This window comes from Emydura macquarii, unplaced genomic scaffold (genome assembly GCF_026122565.2).
Source record: "Emydura macquarii macquarii isolate MOO-44397 ecotype Brisbane River unplaced genomic scaffold, CSIRO-AGI_Emac_v2 contig_2406, whole genome shotgun sequence".
Classification (NCBI taxonomy): domain Eukaryota; kingdom Metazoa; phylum Chordata; order Testudines; family Chelidae; genus Emydura; species Emydura macquarii.
Window position 1 is genome coordinate 585,465 of NW_027132543.1, and position 5,749 is coordinate 591,213.

The window sequence follows — 5,749 nt, forward strand, 5'->3', positions numbered from 1 at the left end:
AGCTCACAAGATCTGGACAATAGATATATTGATACAGGAAAATAAGTTTCTATAAATATCCTCAGGTATTATCTATAATTTAGCATCAATTTTTTTCCTCATGGTAATGGGGGTTGCAGCTTGGGCCCGGTAAAGTGTACCTTTTATCTCCCCCATGTGGGGGCTCTGGTTGTGGATCAGCTCCTGTATCCACCAGCCTCTAGCAATTCAAGCACTACCTTCCAGGACCCTGCATTCCTTAATTACTCTATTCAGGTAGCAATAGGCACACAACACCCAAATACACTGAGCATTCCCTGCAGTATCCAACCACTTAACTACTGAATACTCTAAAAATTAGCAGGTCTGCTGTTCCCAAAGAAACAGTATACACCAACTTGTGGGATCCAACTTTGCAGTATCATTTTGCTTAATATTATATCACTGAGATATACCTACAATGAAAACAAAAATAAATTGATTATCAAGAAAAAAAAGAGATTCAAGTAATAGTAAGAAAGAATATTGGAAACAAATGGTTACATATGAAACAATCATAACATACTTTCTTTAGACCAAACTTAACTATAACAGGTTGTGTCCTGTCTAAAGAAGTTTATCTCAAACAAAGTTCCCTTCAGCATTTTAAACCAACCCTGATTGCTTCATGAAAAAGGGTTCTCTGATGCTGGATTTTTTTATTATTATTATTTCTGCAGTGAAGGGAGCCCAAGTATCTTCTCTACCTCCCAAATATAGTCAAGCAAACATTTTGAAGTGTACCTCTCAATACAATTCTCTCCGCTGCTGTTTTTCTCTTCCTGTTTAAAGGGTTATCAAAACTTCAAAAAGACTCTACATTCAGTTCAGACTAGTGCTAGGAATCCCATTGTGAATGAGACACTTTACATCTGCCCCAGTGGATCGTGACCTTGATATGGTACAGTTGCTTGGGTGTTCCCATAATCCTGAGAGCAATGCCATCGGAAGTCTTGAACTCTTGGCAGCATCACTCAAGACAGCAAGGTCAAAGGTGAGGTTCCAGACCAACAGTGATCCAATCCCCACTGCCAAGTCCTCAACAGCACAGCAGGCAAATGAAAGGACAATTTCTCTTAATGACTCTGAAAGTGGATGAAAGCTGCAGCAGGATGAAGGTCTTCAATCATTTTTGTTTCCTTGCCATTGCATAAGATCCTCATCCTCCCATGCACCATATGGATACCGATGTGCAACGGTGTCTCCACATTAACAGAATTCATGCACAGCCATCTTCCACATTCACGTCCAAGCCCTATGGCTATTGGTGAGTGGTGATGGGAGCAGGACAGTGATGACCAGAAGCTCCTAGTCATGGACCAGCACGCAGGCAATGGTAGGCAGATGGTCATTTTGTCATTTGGATAGAGGCAGGAGTGCAACTGAGCAGCTGTAACCATGATTTTTTAGGATCCACAGCAATTATGGCCAGAGAACACAAGAGATATGACATTGACATTGCTGCTCTGAGTGAGTTCTGAAGTGCAGGAGAAGGACATCTCAAGGAACCAGGTGGTGATTATGCTTTTTTACTGGAAAGGAGCAGATGATGATGAACAATAAATCTACGGCATTGGTTTTGCCGTCAAAGACAAAATTGTCAACCAACTCTCAGAATTACCAGTTAGCATCAATGAACGACTCATGACCCTCCACCTTAAAACTTGCCATGAATCAGCATGCAACACTTATTAGTGCATATGTTCCAACCCTTGATGCTGGTGATGAAACCAAGAAGGATTGTACTCCAACCTTGACCAAATTCTGTACGCTATCCCCAAAAAGGATGAGCTCATGTTCTTTGGCAATTTTAACACAAGAGTTGGATGCAAATCAGAACTTTTGAATGGCATAATTGAAAGGGAAGGAGTGAGCAAGGCGAATACCAACGGACCTGACCTGACCTGGTTTTCCTGACCAAATGCATGGAACACAACCTAAATATCATAAACATCATATTCTGCCAAAAGAATAAGTACAAGATATTGTTGGAACACCCATGATCTATGCATTGGCATCTGATCGACCATGTCCTTGTCTGTGCTTATGATCATAAAGATTTTTACATCACCAAAGTGATGACTGGTATCAACAATTGTTGGACAGACCACCACCTTATCCACTCTGTCACTTCCATCAATTCATATGAAAATGACAAATGTGGAAGAAATCTTCCAGACAGAGAGTCTCAAGGACCCAACTAAACATGAACTTTATCAGGAGTGTCCCACTGGGAAACTGATGAATATCAAAACCAAGATGGAGATCTCCAAATATCACTGGAAAGCACTCAAATTGTCTGTCCATGCTACGTGTGAGGAAATACAGGGCTTCTCAATCAAGAAGCACCAACATGGTTTGACAAGAACAATCAGAAAATCCAAGACTTGATCGATCATAAATGCAAGGCCTTCTGTGCTTGGGAGAATGACAAACATTCCAAACAGAAGCGATTTGTCCACTATTACTCAAATTTGAGTTTCAAAGGAAAACCCACAAAATGAAGAAAAAGTGGTGAGAGAGCAAGACCTCATGACATGCACAGATCTTTCAATGCCACTAAAGTCCTTTACGTCCCAGCACCCAAGGCCTAAGCCCCCCTCAAATCGAGGGATGGAACCAATCTTTTCAGGACAACTTCTCAGGACTGCACAATGGAAAGAATACTTTGAAGATCTCCTGAATCGTGACTCCAATATTGACAAAAGCATCTTTGACTTAATCCCTCAACATCCGACCAAGCATGACCACAGAACCTTACAAACATTCATCGAAGCAATGAAAGCCATAAAAAAGATGAACAATAATGTATGTGGATCTGATGGAATCCCTGCAGAAATCTTCAAAGGAGGATGAGAAGAACTGGCTCACCAGCTTAACATCTGAATCCTGAAGATTTGTCAGAAAAAATCCCATCTGATTTTAGGGATGCTGTGATCATGACCATCTTCAAGAAAGGAGAAAAATCAAGAACCAACTGAGGAATTACTGTTGTACACCTCCAGAAAGATTCTTGACAGAATTATCTTCAACTGGATGCTCCCCTTGACTGAGGAAATCCTTTAGACCATCTCAAGGTACCACCAACTTCATTGCCCGCCAACTTCAGGAAAAGTGCTGTGAACAACATCAATCTCTTTATATGGCCTTCATCGACATCACAAAAGGATTCAACTCCATCAATTGAAAGGCTCCATCGAGAATTCTCCTTAATTTTGAATGCACACCAAAATTTGTTGCTGTCTTAAGACTCCTCCATGACAGTCATCAGCAATGGATCAGAAACAAATCTCTAGTTGAGACTGGAGTTAAGCAAGGATGTGTCATTGCTCCAACCATTTTCTCCATCTTCTTTGCTGTTATCTTCCTTCTCATCATTGACAAGCTCCCCTCCAGAGTGGACATCCAATACAGAATGGATGGCAAGCTTTTCAACCTCTTTTTGCCTCCGATCCAAGACAAAGACTATCACTAAATCAGTCATAGAACTCCAATATGCAGATGACTATGCCCTGTACACCCAGTCAGAAGATCTTCAAAAAAGTAGTCAACACTTTCTCTGAGACTTACAAACAAATAGGTCTCACACTCTAAACCAAGAAAACTAAAGTACTTCACCAACAGGCTCCTAATCACCAGGATTCTGCTCCCATAATTCATATCAATAAAAGGATCCTGGAGAACATCTAGTACTTCCTTTTCCTTAGCTGTTAATTGTTGCAGAAAGTTGACATTTGTAAGGAAATTCAACACCGCCTTCAATGTGCTGGTGCAGCTTTTGGATGCTTGAGAAACATGTCTTCGAAGATCTTGACATCAAGAATCAAACCAAGCTTCTCGTATACCATGCCATTGTTATCCCTGCTGTCTTGTACAGTGCCAAAACCTGGGTCACATAAATAGACACCTCCAGGTTTTTGAATGATACCATCAACGGTGCCTCTGCAAGATCTTCCGAATGAAGTGGGATGACCAACACACCAACATTAGTGTTGCATCCCAATCCAAAACTTCCAGCATTGAAGCTATGATCATCCACCACCAACTCCATTGGGGTGGTCTTGTTATTTGAATGCCAGAAAATTGACTCCTGAAGCAGTTTATGTTCTCACAACTGAGCCCTGGCCATCAGATGAGGGGCAGGCAAAAAAAAATGCTACCAAGAAATCCTCAATGCCAACATGAAGAAGTGTAATATTGACATAAACTCATGAGAAACCCAGGCCTTTGACCAACCAAAGTGAAAAATGACCTGGTGGCAAAGATCCCAGTATCTTGAGATCCAACAGAGAAACCAGGAAACGGAGAAATGGGAAAGACTGAAAGAATGTGCTGCAGCCCGAATCAGCAATCCAGCTTCACCCCTTCCTATAGCCACCTGCAGATCGACCAGCGATAATCAGCTATCATTTTATGGAAGACAATCATCCTCGAACTCCGAGGGATCTACAACAATTCAATTTACATGTAAACAGATATTATCTGATATTATCTGACAGAACCTGTTTTTCACTTTTGCTGGTGATCAGTCCCTGTGGACTTTAAGAATATATTTTCAGTGTATATGTACTGTGACTGGGCCAGACCTGATGGCTATAGGAGAACGTTGGAAGTAATATATATTAGCTCCAGGAGCAGCAAATCCATGTTCCCTGGGTGATTCAGCCAGGATTACTCCAGGTCAATTAGGCCAATTAGGCCACCTGAGGCCAATGAAGGAGCTTGCCACAGCAATTAAAAGCCTCCTTTTCAGGCAGATAGGCGTGGCTGGAGGGGAGTTGAGAGAGGGAGTGGTGCAGAGTTGCTAGGAGTGATGAGACCACAACCATTTCTGGTGCGGACCACAAAACCCGGAAGGTACCATCATTGGGGAGAAGCCCTCCCAGGTGGGCCAAGGATCTTGAGCACAAAGGCCCAAAGGAGGACCTGGCCAATGGAAAAACAAAGCAAGGGAGGTTGAGGTGGGGGGGACACAGAGGCTGAAAAGGCTCGAGCCAGGGAGGCCGCAAAAGCGGCCCCACCCTCTGCTCCCACTCAGCCGCACCCCACCAGCAAGCCAGAGCAAGTGAGGGACCCACAAGGGCAGGAAAATCCCCCCCCCCCCTCACAATACATAGTATCTGTAAATACATTTCAGAATGATACTGATGATCAGTGTGAAACCAGCTTTCATTTGACTCCTCCTACAACCTTCTATGTACTAGCAGGTACACACCAGACTCATACGATTTCTGTAAGCTCTCTGTACCACCCTGCCAGTTGGTATTATGTGTTTTTTGGGTCACAGATATCCAAAGGTTGATCCAGCTTGATTTGGAATTAGAAAACATTTTTACTATGCTCTAAAGTCTGTGGTTTGAAATGCTCTTTTTCCTGTCCAGTTAATGAAGCCAGAACAGCTTTATGTAAAACCAGTTGGCTGTCTTTTCAATAGCAGGAATATAATCAAATAAAAGAGACCTTTAGTAAAGAATCCTATCACTTTAGCATGCATTTAACTTTATTTTAGTTCAGGCTGAGTAGTGAGAAATCCTTCATGTATATTTTAGAACTTCATTTTTTTATTCTCACATTTGAGCACCAACTAAATGGTATGAGTAAAATTCTAGGAATAGTACAGATTTTTCAGACCATGTGTTTTGTTTTGTTTTTTGTCGTGAGTCTTGTCATAGTTTGTTTATGGTGTGCATGGTTTGTTTATTTGTTTAAAGCTTCTGCTCCTGGAGCCATG